This window comes from Muscardinus avellanarius, assembly GCF_963383645.1.
Source record: "Muscardinus avellanarius genome assembly, chromosome: 4".
Classification (NCBI taxonomy): Eukaryota; Metazoa; Chordata; class Mammalia; order Rodentia; family Gliridae; genus Muscardinus; species Muscardinus avellanarius.
This window is the reverse complement of record NC_137789.1, coordinates 40,304,357-40,319,223: the sequence shown is the minus strand read 5'-3', so window position 1 is coordinate 40,319,223 and position 14,867 is coordinate 40,304,357. Positions and strand designations below refer to the sequence as shown.

The following is a 14,867-nucleotide window of genomic DNA, read 5'->3' as shown; positions in this document are numbered from 1 at the left end:
TCTCTTCATTTTGTCTGTAACCTCTTTTTTATTTTTTTATTTTTTATTTTTTATTGGTGCACTGTATTCACACATCATAATGGAATTAAAAAAACGTTTGTAGACATACATGCACACATCGCCCAATTAGCCCCTAGCCAATCCCCACTCCGTCCCCTCCCTGCCCCTCCTTCCAATGCTTGGCTTAGTGGTTGACATCTAGTATTATAGCAATTTATCCAAAATTAACAATGATAATCTCACAGAACAGTTTCTTTTGTCTGATTCCAAACTTTTGATGACTTAAAGATACCATTTCAATATTTCTTTTTGCTTTCTTTCTTACCAGAAAATGTTTTTCTTTTTTTTTTAAGGTAAAACTATCATACATTTATTTATTTTTCAGAAAAAAATCTATCCTAATGTGGAATATGGAATCTAGATACCCAAAACGATCTCAAAAAAGAACAAAGCTAGAAGATGTATATTTTCTGATTTCAAACCATATAAAGCTACAATAATTGAAACAGTGTAGTACTGTTATAAAGGCAGATATATAAACCATTGGAGTTAAATAAAAGCCTAGAGATAAATTCTTCCATATATTGTCAAGTTATTTTTGACAAGGTTCCCATGAACATTTGGTGGTGGACATAATAATCTTTTCACTAAATATTACTGAAAAATAATAACTACATGAAAAAGAATAAAATTGGACCTTTACCTAACACCATATACAAATATTAAGTCAAAATAGATAAAAGACCTAAATATAAATCTTAAGACTATAAACTTTTAGAAATAAATCTGGGTCAATTAGCCTCACAACATTGAAATTGGCAGTGATTTCTTGGATATGATTTCAATGGCACAGGCAACAGAAGGGTAAACAAACTCCCTAAAAAATAAAAAAAAATTGTATATCCAAAGACAATGTAAACAGAGTTAAAAGTTACTGATAGAATGGGGTAAAACATTTCCAAATGCTATATCTGAAGGTATATTAATTCCAACTAGAAATCCTAAAAATTAGCAACAATAAAAGCAAGCAATACAATTTAGAAATAGGTAAAAGACTAAAATAAATAATGAATCTCCACAGATAACCAATCTTAGTTGTCTGTTGGATGGAAAATCTTGTTTCTCTGGTTCTGGTGTGTGTTACCTATTTCTTCTTCGTAGTTAATCTCTTTGAGTATTTTCTCTAGTGCTGGTTTTGAGGACATAAATTCCTTCAGTTTCTGTTTGTCATGGAAGCTTCTTATTTTTCCATCTAATTTGATAGAAAGTTTTGCTGGGTAGGAAATTTTTGGCTGGAAGTTGTTTTCTTTCAGAATTGGGAATATGTTACTCCAAGCCCTTCTGGCTCTCCTGACTTGGTTTGGGAAGTCTGGGGTGATTCTAATTGGTTTGCCTCTGAATGTCACTTGTTCCTTTGTTTTTGTTGCGTTTAAGATTCTCTGCTTCGCTTCCACATTGGTCATTTTGACAATTATGTGGCATGGGGATCCTCTTCTCTGATCCTATCTAACGGGAGTTCTATAAGTTTCCTGGACCTGTGTATCGACCTTTTGCTCTATGTTTGGAAATTTTTCTGCTATTACTTCCTTGAAGAGATTGTTGATCCCTTTGGTTTCATATTCTTTTCTTTCCTCTATTCCAATTATTCTTAGGTTAGCTCTCTTAAAATGGGCCCATATTTCTTCAATGTCAGATTCCTGCTGTCAGATTTTTTTTTCTAAATTAGAAAATATATGTTCATTTTTGGAGTAATCTGATGTTGTGGGGTTGTGGGCATTCATTGCTCCATTATTATTCCTCTTTCCCATGATTTCGGAAGTTTGTGCCTTCTCTTGGTTCTTCCCTTGGGTCAGTAAGATTTCACTTAAGGTGTTCTGGATCTCGAGTCTGTGGTATCTCAGTCCCCACTACTCCTTTACTAGGTTGTATGGCAGAGTCTCAGACCCAGGGAGTCAATCGAGGCTGCTTTAGACCATGGGGGGGTGCCAGGTTGGGCATTCTCCTATGGTATGATCTCTCTGCCACCGCCACTCCCCCACTGGGTCAAGTCCCTGGGAGTGCAGTATTGGGATTTCTCCTCTAGGGCTGCAATTTGACTCACTGTTGTTGAGTGCACCGATGGAGCTGTAGTAGACTCGGTGAATTTGCTGCTGTTGCCGCCGGTAGCAATATGGTGCCACTGCCATGCCCTCGGCCGTGAGGCTGGCGTATTTCTTCTCTGGTTTTGCGCTCCGCTCTGAGTCCCTGCAGGGTGTGCTGAGCCCAGCCCCTGGGAGGTTTAGATGCTCCCTGCGCCGAAAAATCTGCCAAATTCCATCCGGCTGATCCGCAGCGGCTCACCTCGGCTCGCTGTCCGCCGCTCCTCTCTGGAGCCTGGTGGGCTGTTGAGTGTGCCGTCTCTGTAACCTCTTAAAATATAAACATATACTGTGTTTACTCACATTTTTATAAATGGGGAACTAATATATAGAGAAATTTTAAATTATTTTCTAAAGAGCATATCACTGTTCACAGCCATGCTTCAAACATGGATTATGTCTAATGTACTTGGTACTTTTCTCATTATACTGACTATCTTGATTTCTGATCCTGGCTTTACGATTTACTGATAATCGTTTTGTGCATCTTTCATAAACTCTTTAAAGTTCAATTTCCTTGTCTATAAAATAGAAGAGTAGCAGCTCTTTTTGTAACATTTGAGAATCAAAGATCCATGTGGGAGTTTGTTGTGAAATTAAATAAGAAAAGTGATCAGGCATGGTGGCCCATGCTTGTAATCTCAGTATTAGGGGTGCTGAGACAAGAGGATCCCAGGTTCACAGCTAGCCTCAGCTACCTAGTGAGGAACTCTGCAATTAGTGAGACCTGGTTTCAAAATAAAGAATAAAAAATAGGGATGGGGATGTAGCTGAGAGGTACAAAAAGTCCTTGGGGTCAATCTCTAGTATAGTATAAATAAGTAAGTAAATAAATAAATAAATAAGCAAGCAAAGTGTTCAGCACAATTCTTTTTTTTTTTTCAGCACAATTCTTGGTACTCAGTAAATGAAGTGTGTGCCAGTAATAATAGTGAAATATAGGCAGTTTCACTAAATGCCTCCTTCCAGCCATGTGGCTCTTATTACTATGCAACAGTGCTAAAACCCTCCTAAATGGCCCTGTTTTCCTCCACATTTTAATCCAATTCAGTGTACACAACAGCCAGAATAATACTGGTAAAGTTAATTTAAGATCATTTTACACCTCTGTTTGAAGATCTTCAGTGCTTTTCCTTTGCGCATTGAACTGAATGAAGACTCAGTTTGATACTGAAGGGACCAGTATGTATTTCCTGCTTCATCTTTCCCACAAAAAATCTTGGGTAGTTCTCATTTGTATGTGGATAGAGTTGTTTTGGAAATTTAGATTGTCAGTGTTATTGAAGACTCATGATAACTCCAAGTTCTTGCATGATTGTGATTGTTTCACACACTAATAGTCTCAACAAATGTGGGTAGTCAACTTGTTCAACTCTCTGCTCCTGAGATAGTCGTCTCACCCCCACCATTCTGCTTTTTGCTGTTTGTTTTTTTCTTAAAGAACCATACTAGCTTATTTAAGCTAAAATTTCATTTAACAAAGTATGGCAGATCTTAATAATCAAATATGAATTACAGCAGTTTATAACAATCATGAATTATAATAATGTAAGTTCGTTTATTTTTAAAAATTTTATTGGTGCATTGTAGTCATACATATGAATGGGATAAAAGACTTGTGTAGTCATACTTGCACATGTCACCCAATTAGCCCTTTATTTGAATATTGCTATTTCTAAAATCTGTGACTCTTGTCCTCTTACGTATGCTTCAAGGCCATAGTTCCCACTTAGATTTCTAGATTTCTTCAGTATATACCAAAACTTTCCTATTTTATTCTTTAACCTCTCAAATAACTTTATCCTTTATACCTATCTATAATTTTTTTTTTTTTTGGTGGTACTGGGGTTCCTGGAAGCCCTTCTTCCTCCGGGCTACACTCCCAGACCTATTTTTTATATTTTTGAAACAGGGTCTCTTACGCCAGCACGGCTGGCTTCGAACCTGAGCGATCCTCCTGTCTCCGCCTCCCAAGCGCGGGGATTACAAGCGTGCGCCACCACGCCCGGCTATAATTATTTTTTATGAAGATCATTTACTAGGTGGGTGCAGTGGCACATGTCTTAACAAGACTTTATCTCAAAATAAAAATTAATATGGGTGGGCGTACAGTTCAGTGTTAGAATGCCCCTAGGTTCAATTCAATCCCCCACTAATACATACACACACACACACACACACACATACACACACACACACACGTGCACGTGAGCGCACATACATGTATATTGACTACACTACAAATTTTTTTAAGATAGGTTCAAAGTCTGAGTTATCTTTGAGTATCTCAACATGTATATAGTATTTCATGTCATCCTTGTAAGTATTTCTGGAAGGTAGAGACTTCACTTTAAATTCTTTGAGCATAAATACTCTATCATTTTCTAATCATTACTGGTACCTCAAATAATACTAAGCCTATGAGATGTGATAAATTCATGTTTTCTAAGTCAGTTTCAAGCCAGGCATGGTGGCACACGCTTGTAATCCCAGCATTCGGGAGGCTGAGACTGGAGGATAGCGGTTTGGGGACACCCTCAGCTACCAGTTAGTGAGGCCCTCTGCAACTTAGTGAGACCCTGTTCCAAAATAAAGAATTAAAAACAGGGCTGGGGGTGTCACTTGGAGGTAGAATACCCCTGGATTTCATCCCCAGAATGAAAGGAAGAAAAGAGAAAGAAGTATAATTTCTCTGAGCCTGTTTTCTATTTAATACTTCTTATTTCTTATATATTGTGAGGTCTAACAAAAATTATGTTGATTAAAATAGGTGGTAGGGCATGCCTATAATCCCATTACTTAGTAGGCTCAGACAGTATGATTGCAGGTTAGAGGTCAGCCTTGGCAGCTTAGCAAGACATTCAGCAACTTAATGGGACCCTGTTTCAAAACAGAAAATAAAAAGGGCTGGAATATAGCTCAGAGGCAGAATGCCTGCCCTTTTGTTGAATATAAACCTTATACTTAACTCTGGCAGCTGACTTGTGATCTTTCAGCTGTTGTATTGTAGGATTTTCTTTCAGATATTCTATGTCCCATTAGATGTTTCTGTCTTGATAAGTTGCGCTTTGTTTCTAATGTGATAAGTAATAACAATATATAGCTCATGGAGAACTGCACTTTGTTCTGTCTGTACCATGCTCCATTCAGCTGGAGAGGATAAGAGGAAAAGGACAAATGATCTACTTCTTCCATATGATAGTTTGATAGTTTTCTTAGCATATTTCTTGTAATTACAATAGAAGACCCTGAGTAATTGTACCACAAGGAAGTGTATTGGCCCTCGAAACTTGGAGTCCATAGGTAGGGGAGAGTTTTGAGTTGTGTCAATCAAATACAGCTTTTCATAATTTCTACACAGCTCTCTTCTTGGTATATGAGTTTACCCTTAGACTGCTTTCCTGATGATGGCATTGTGCTGTAATAGTTCCTGAATACAAGGCTGCATTTCATGGTATCCAGAGTTATTTTCCAAAGCTATGTTATAACTTTGTTTTTTACTTTTGAAATTATAAACAAATAATGAAATAAAATTGTTTCTTTTTTTTTCTTCTGCCATCAATGGATAATTGTTAACACAAGTAGACAAGTAAATATTTATCAGAAAATCTAAGTAGTAAATGTATAGATACTTACCATAATAAGCTTTATGCAAAGTTTAAAGGACAAATTTAATGATGACATGTTACCAAAAAATGAGTTTACAAGAATGATATTGTTGCAAGGCGTGGTGGCGCACACTTGTAATCCCTGCACTTGGGAGGCGGAGACAGAAGGATCACACAGGTTCGATGCCAGCCTCGCTGGCTTAAGAGACCCTGTTTCCAAATAAAAATATAAAATAAGTCTGGGAGTGTAGCCCGGAGATAGAAGGGTTTCCAGGAACCCCAGTACCACTAAATAAATAAATAAATAAATAAATAAATAAATAAATAAATAAATAAATAAATAAATTGTTGCAGTTAAAACCACTGAAGGTAACTCAAAAGATGAGAAGGCCAAAATTCTTCTCAAGTCAGTGCAAGGCTTACCCAAATGACACTGCAGGTGAGCTTCTAGAATGATGCTGTCCTTTTATGTCTTAAACATGCCATTTTCTTACAGGGAATGCCTGGTTTAAAAGTCTAGGTTTCCTGCCTTCAAATTGCTTGCTAGTAACTATTTTGTATGAGCATCCTATAGTGCAAGAGGTTAGTGAAATGTATATGAGGTGTCACTAAAAGGTTTCTGGAGATTCCACTCAAAAATAAAGGGGTGTGAGGGAAAACCATGCATGGCTGGGAGCTGGGAGGATCAGAAAAGTGACCTTTATTGAATCTCTGTTATGTATGTGCCAAAGATTCTTTGGTTGCAAGAATAAATAAGATGTCTTCCTAACCTTAGGATAGTTTACACCTTAGATCAGAAGACATCCCTTCCAGTAAAGAATTGCAATAAGTGCCTTGTGACTCAGCATATTGAAGAAATAAATACTGGAGGATCCTCATAGGGCCTCCAGGCATCTTATAGTTAAAGTTATGAGAGTTGTTAAAACTTGAGATCATTTCCTACAAAGTTTTCCTGCTAGCCTTTCTAAGATTTGACAAGAATTGCAGACTCAACCTCAAAAACCTGGCCCCTTCCCCTCAGAAGCTTTCTGCAAGGTCTTCTATTTCTCACAGAGAAAAGCCAGTCTTTACAATGATGGCATCAAGCTCTGAGTTGGCACTTCCATCTCTCTCTGACCTCTCCCATGGCGCCCCTGAGGCTTACTCTCTTGCAGTGGCAGGAGCCTTCTTTGTGCAAGCCTGGTATGTTACAGCCATTAGACCTTTCTCAGTAGCTCTGCTAGTCTTCACTCCATTTCCTTAATGAAGCCTACCATGACTTCCCTATTTTAAATCACTGCCCTTCCTCAGACTCCTGATCTGCTTTATCCTGCTCTTTGTCTTTTTTATACCACTTATGATCTACTCACATACTGTGTAATTTACTTATTTCTAACATCTTCCCACCTCTACAGAATTGGGCTCCACAAAGCAGGTTTTTGTCTTTTCAACATTATATCCTCAAACTAATATCCTAAGTTAATAGAAATTATGGAAATATTTAACAAATACCTATAAGCAAAGCATTGTAGTTTTATTGCAAAGGCAGCACTGTGCTGGTTCTGACAGTAGTTGGTAAAAATAAGTCCTATGTGATAAACTACAAGTAGAGGTGAGACCTGCAGCAACTTTGATATATCTGTTTTAAAGGCAGAAAAATGAAACTTCACTAATATGCTGGGCTATCTGGCCACCGTTTCTTCTAGACATCTTCTCAGCTTTTGGAAAAACAGACATTCCTACATTCAGAGATGGTAGGACTTACCTATTGTATAAGTTATTGGTTGCTCCTTTTTAGTAACATCATGAATAGAAGCTCATGTTTGCAAGAGTGTGAATTAGAGTTAGGAGTATAGGCTGTGTCTATTAAACAGAATTTGTTTTTGTGTCAGTCTGATTTAGCTGACCCAATATCAAATGAACTAACTTGCCTAGACTAATTCCATGATGTGTGTGTATGGGATACAGGGACTGGAAATGGTCTCTGGTGGGTATGTCTGGTAGTTGGTGGCCAGTCCAGATATTTTGTTTCTAATTCTCTGGCAAACCTAGTTCTTCTAGATTAAAGCACTATTTCTTTTTTAATGTGGTAAGAACATTTTTTCCTATAAAATAACCCTTTCGTTGGAACGGAAACAGCATTAGGTCTTTGTAAGTGAGGTAGTTTTTAGCACTGGATTGTTTAATTTGTAAAAATATTTGATTTAGACTGAGCTTGTGGCCTGATGATGTTTAGAAGAGTGCCAGAGTGTAACTCATAGAGGATGCCAGTAAAAACCATAGTTGGAAGAGGTGAATAATGGTGGCGTCATTTTCCTGGTAGGTGTAACAGGTCTGAAAATCCATCACTGCCATTTGTAAAATATGTTCCTAAGAATAAAGTTAGCTGGTATTCTGTGAATGACATTAAGTATCAAAATAAAATGTCTGCCAACAGCTTGAGTCACTGTCCCAGTGTCTTTGCATTGTTAAGGAAGCCTTGTTTTACCATTGTTCCTTTCTGCCAAAAAGAAGAGTAATATTTCTCTGCACTTCGTGTGTGTGTATGTGGTGTGTGTGTGTGTGTGTGTGTGTGTGTGTGTGTGTGTGTGTGGTGTGGTACTGGGGATGGAGGGATGGAATCCAGGGGCATTCTACCTCTGAGCTACACCCCAGCCCTATTTTTTATCCCTCCTTCCTTCCTTCCTTCCTTCCTTCCTTCCTCCCTCCCTCCCTCCCTCCCTCCCTCCCTCCCTCCCTCTCCCCTCTCTTTCTCTTTCTTCTTTATTTTCTTTTTGTGGTGCTGGGAATGGAACCCAGAGACTTTCTACCTTTGGGCTACACTTCCATACCTGTTTTCTATTTTATTTGAAAACAGGGTCTCACTAAGTTGCTGAGAGCCTCACTAAGTAGTTGAAGCTGGCTTCGAACCTGTGCTATCCTTCTGTCTCAGCCTCCCAAGCGCTGGAATTACAAACGTGCACCACCATGCCCAGCTTATTTTTTATTTTAAATCAGGGTCTCACTAAGTAGCTAAGGCTGCCCACGAACTGCAATGCTCCTGTCTCGGCCTCCCAAATGCTGGGAATACAGGCATGTGCCACCATGCTTGGCTTTCTTCCCATTTCTTAAAAGCATTTTTGTTCAATTGAAAGTCTTTAATAAACCAGGTTTTACATTATGATTTTACTTTCATGTCAAGCACATTCTTTTTAACAACAAATTGCTATAAAATATTTTAAAGCTCCAGTTCCTAAAATATCTTCTTTTAAAGAAAGTCTGAAAACCAACATAGCAGGAAAAACAGCATGCTTGGTCAAAATAAAACATGCTCTTTTTGTGTGTATGTTTTGAAGTATACAGAATACAATTTTGATTTTAGCCAGAAAAGAGTGAAAGTGTGACATCCTGTCTGGCCATGGTGAACACCAGATACTGGCAAAGCCTTTTGGCACTGTCCAAGAATATACTGGGTCATGTGCCAGCAGTTACACACTGATAGTCCTCAATGCTCATGTGAAACACAACCACATAGGAAGAGATAACAACAAAGATCCCACATAGCAGAGGGGGTCCCTGAAAATGGGTAATCACTGAGATTCTTGGGGACAAGTTTTTACACCATTTGTGACTCCCACATTTGTCCCTGCTTGATCAAATTTAGATTTTGTCCAGTTTCAATCCTTCATTTACATCTTCACTATAATCGGTCCTTTTAGAGTCTTAGTTTCAATCCTTAATTTGAATCCCTATCTTGTAGTTTGACAGGCTCTTCTAATCTCTGGTGCCATTTGGATCTCCCTTCTAGTGATGCCCACCATTCTCTTTGGTTATTTCTGGAATCCACTCATACTCTCAGTATTTAGCCCAAGGGAGTGGATGAAGGTTCATTCAGACCCTTACCTGAGTCTGTCGTATGAGACTTGTTTCTGCCTACCCACTGTTCTCTGCATACTCTTAATCTTCCCCGTTCCTAGGTCCTCTGCCCTAACTACCTAACCATTCTAACTCCTCATGCCACCCCTAATGAAGTGACCCTAACTGCTCTTAGGGAGATGGGGTGACAATTGTTCTGGCTCCTTGCTGTTAATAAAGTGATGTAGTTGGGGTTATGGCTGTCAGGGTTCCTTCAGGGGGTAGATGATTGAGAGGACCGTGAAATATTGGGTTGTTTATGTGGAGTTTCATTTTTATCATCATTGATAACTTGATGGCCTGATGTCGTAGCGAATGGAATTGCTATTGATTGATTATAAGTCTTTTGCATGAGCAACAATAGAGTCAGAGTGATCTTATAGAAAATTATTATTATTAGAGAAACAAGACAGCAGAGGGGGCTGAGGGAGGAGAGAGAGAGAGATCTCTCCTTGCTGTCCTTCTACCAGCATCTTGCTTTTAATGAGGGTTTTAACCACAACATTATAATCATAGAAGACACCAAAACAGTTATGGAGTGAGTCAGGGAAAAACATCAAGATAGTCATGCATGAATCAGGGAATGAAAGGATAAAATTCTGGGAAATAAGAAAGTTGTCAGAGTCTTTGTTTATTGGTTTTATTTGTCTCTTGGAGATTGTCTGCAATGCAGAATCTCTACTTGGGTGGGCAGTTTGTGCCCTTCCCAATCCGGACTGAGTTGCCCTCAAAGCTGATGACTAACAATGCTTCCAACATGATGTCAAGAGGAAACAAATTGTGTTAAAAGGTTTAGAAGACAGGGTCAAAGAGGAAGAGGAAAAATAGGACAAAGAAAGGTCTTGTAAAGGGTAAGATCCAGCTAAACTAGGACATATTGAAAAATCCTCTTTGAGTTCTTATTATGATATAATTTTTGGTGAATATCAGATAATAAACTAGTTACTTTTTCATTCTCAGTAATATTAAAATGACACATTTGGACATTTGGACATTTGTTTTGCACCCTGCTGGTGTGCCCTTATTATAGCTAAGGTTAAATAAGTGTCATTAAGTGTCATTAAGAATTTCAGTTATCAAATAGTCAGTATTGATTTAATTATTGATCTAGGATTTGCCAGAAGCATGGCAGCTAACACAGCAACATCAGTTTCAGGTCAGGTGATAAATGTAAATTATCATTACAGCTAGGTTATAAATTATCATAGAAGGACATGACCTCAAGAACATGATGATCTGTGGGTAGCTTTTTTTCCCCCCTAAGTGTCCACAGTTTGGGTGTGCTCATTGGAATAAGCCTATCTATGTTCACCAGCCTGATTATCTTGGTTTTCTGGTTAACAAAGTCATGTATGTATTTCTCTAAGGTATTATGGTTGCCATGGGCTTAGGAATAGGGAAGCCAGCGAGGCTGACTTTGAACCTGCGCGATCCTCCTGTCTCTGCCTCCCAAGCACGGGGATTACAAGCGTGCACCACCACGCCCAGCCCCCATGGTCTTGAATCTGCAAAATGTCAAGAGGGAAGAGTTTAGTTTATAGCATCTTACAAGGATTCAGTTGGAGAGAAGTTTTGTACATCAGTACCATATCTTGTTTCTTCTCTGAGCCCTTTGTTATGTCCCGCATTGGGCACCAGTAATGATGCCGGGCTTTTTTATGGGGTGGGCTCTTTGTCAGATAGGAAATCAAGGAGTAAAGTCCATGGATAATAGAAGGGTAAATGTATAAATATAGAGGTTTATTTTAAGTTAGAAAAGATAAGTGTAACATCCTATTGGGCTGTGGTGAACACTGAGTATTGGCAGGCCTTTTGGCACCATCTGGGAGTAGTTCAGACTAAGTGCCAGCAATTGGACACTGCCAGCCCTAGATGCTCCTGTGATATACAACCACTGAGAAAGAAATATCAGCAAAGCTCTCATGTATCATAGCCCAAAGCAAAGTTCTCAAATTAACATCCAATAATCAGGACAACACTACCGATTGGATTTCTAGACTAATAAAGCCTATGCAAAAGATTTTAGAATTTAAAGAAAGTACACTAAAACGTGTTTAATTTCCCTTGAGTTGGTGTAGGGAACTTTTAGAAATATTGACCAACTCCTAGTACTTGGGATGATGAGACAAGAAGATCAGTTTCAAGGCCAGAATCAGCAGCTGAGCAAGACCCTCGACAACTTAGATCTCTAGTTCCATCCATTTCCTCACAAATGATGTAATTTTGTTCTTCTTAATGACTGAGTAAAATTCCATTGTGTACATATCCCATAGTTTTGTAATTCATTTATCAGTTGGTAGACATCTTGGCTGGTTCCACAGTTATTTCTATTGTACCTTTTTGTGTTTTTATTTTATTTTCTGCCTGTTGCCAAAACTTAAGCCTGACAACACACAAACAGAAGGGTCTGGGAGAAAACTTGATAGAATTTAATGCACAGTTAGAGAGCAGAGTTCTTGCCAGGAAAACCATATAATCTATCACCTAAAAAGAGAAAATTTGAGAATTAAAACTAGGTACTCTTACTGAATAAGAAAATATATATGAAGTAGGACTATCTCAGGCTATCTGAGATAGGTGGTCATTTGAATGGAGGGACAGGTAAGAAGCAGCTATTATTACCTTAGCTCCAAAGTCCTTACTTTCTCTAAGGTCTCTGTAAAATATCATGGGGAGAGGGGGTTAGTGTGGAAGAATGGTAAGAAAATCAACAGAACCCAAACTTGAAACTGTGCAATGATCAGCAATATTGATTAACCCTTAACTAGATGGTTTGAAAATTATTAAATTACTAAAATTTGGAATTGAAGGAGGTACTAATAAGATTTTACAGAAATAAGAGGATTTAGAAGAAATTTCACATCAAAAGTACATAATGAATCAAAGTAAAAACAAAGACCTAAAACTATAAAACTCTTAAAAGAAAACTTCAAAGTAAAATTTTTGTGACCTTAGTTTAGGCAATAACTCTTAGATGTGATGTCAAAAGCATAAGCAACTTGAATGAATGAATAAATCTTCATCAATATTGAGATTCACAGAATGGATGAAAATGTTTTCAAATCATATATCGTGAGGGATTTATATGAAGTACAAGTAATAATATAAAGTCAACCCAGTTTAAAAAGTATACAAAGGATCTGAACAGGCATTTTTCCAAAGAAAGTGTAAGAATGACAAACACATGAAAACAGCTCAGCATAATCAGCCACCAGGGAAATACAAAGTGGAGAGATAGCACTTCACACCTACTAGGATGGCTGTGATCATAAACACAGGGAACAAGTGTGGACAAGGAGGTGGTAGAGACACTAGAAACTTGAATTTTAATGACAATGTAAAATGGTGTGGCTATTTTGGAAAACTATGTGGAATTTCCTCAAAAGACTAAGCATACATATACTAACCAGCATATCTGGTTACTAGATAACCCAGGAATTCTAATTCTAAATGTGTGTGTGTGTGTGTGTGTGTGTGTGTGTGTGTATACACACATATATATATATTCATTTACACACATATACAAGAGAAATAAAAATATATATTCACCAATAATTTGTTTATGAATATTTATACCAACATTATTCATAATAGCTAAAAAGCAGAAGTAGCCTATATCTATCAACAAAGCAATGAGTAAAGAAAATGTAATAACCATGCAATGAAATATTGCTTGGCCATAAAGAAGCCAAGATGTGATAGCAAAACTCCTATAATCACAGCTATTTCAGAGGCTGAAACAGGAAGGTCACAAATTTGAGGCTAGCCTGATCAATTTGCAAGACCCTATCTAAAAAAAAAAAAAAAGAAGAAAAGGCTGGAGATATACCTTAATGGTAGAACCACCTCTGGGTTCAATCTCCTAGCACTATGAGAAAAAAAGAAAAAAAGTTTGTGATACAGTATGAATAATCCTTGCAAACATTACACAAAAGGAAGCTAGTCACTAAAGATCATGTAAGATAGATTTTTAGCTATATGAATTGTCTAGAATAAGCAAATCCACAGACACAAAAATATTAGTAGTTACCTAGGACTCACAGGTAGTGAGGTAGAATAGGCAGTGGGTGAAGTGACTGCTAATGGGTATGGGATTTCTTTGGGGAATGATAATTTTCAAAAAATTGATTGTGGTGTGTGGTACAACTAAAACCATCATTTGTATTACTACTTTTTTGTGGTACTGGGGATGGAACCTAGGAGAATACTACCTTTGAGCTACACCCCCAGCCCTATTTTTTATTCTTTCTTTCTTTCTTTCTTTCCTTATTTTTTGTGGTACTGGGGTTCCTGGAAACCCTTCTACCTTCGGGCTACACTCCCAGACTTATTTTTATACTTTTTTATTTGAAAACAGGGTCTCTTGAGCCAGCACAGCTGGCTTCGAACCTGCGCAATCCTCCTGTCTCTGCCTCCCAAAGCACGGGGATTACAGCATGTGCCACCACGCCCTGCTATTCTTTATTTTTTTTAAACAAGGACAGGGTCTCATTGAGTTGCAGAGGGTCTCACTAAGTAGCTGAGATGGTCCATGAAGCATTATCCTCCTGTCTCAGCCTCCCAAATGGGATTACAAGCATGCACCACCACTCCCAGCTGTATTACTACTATATGCTAAGAGTCACTATTTGTATACTTTAAAGAAGTTAATTTTGGCTGGGCATGGTGGTGCATGCTTGTAATCCCAATACTTGGGAGGCTGAGACTGGAGGATCTGGTTTGTGGCCAGCCTCAGCTACCCAGTGAATACCTCCACAACTTAGTGAGACCCTGTTTCAAAATAAAGAATAAAAAATCAGGCCGGGGTTATAGCTAAGAGGTAGAATGCCCCTGGGTTCAATCCTCAGCATCACAAAAAAGAAGTTAATAGTATGTCATATGAATTATTACCTCCAAATATTATCTCAAAATTCTGTCAGGATATTATCTCAAAATTCTGTCAGGAGTAACAAGTATTGCTGGTGATGCGAAGAGGGAACTGTGCATTGTCACTAGGAATGTAAATTAGTGGAGGGATTATACAAAATGGTGTGAACTAAACTAAACTACCTTATGAGTCGATAGTTCTTCTACTGGGTGTATATCCAAAGGAAATCAGTATGTCAAGGAGACACGTTCACCCCCTTGTTTCTTGTGGCATTATTGATGCTAGCTCATGATAGAAAATCAACGTTAAGTATCTATTAGTGGATGAATGGATAAAAGAAATGTGGTATATATACACAGTGGAATAGTATTCAGCCGTAAG

At 38.0% G+C, this 14,867-nt stretch overlaps 1 protein-coding gene across 3 annotated transcripts in view; it reads left to right on the top strand.

The window, feature by feature from the left end:
• The window catches only part of VPS13B (vacuolar protein sorting 13 homolog B), a gene marked incomplete at both ends in the record, with an annotated part of 689,491 nt that overhangs the window by 438,915 nt on the left and 235,709 nt on the right, over positions 1-14,867 (top strand). The gene's annotated exons all lie outside the window — the stretch shown is intronic.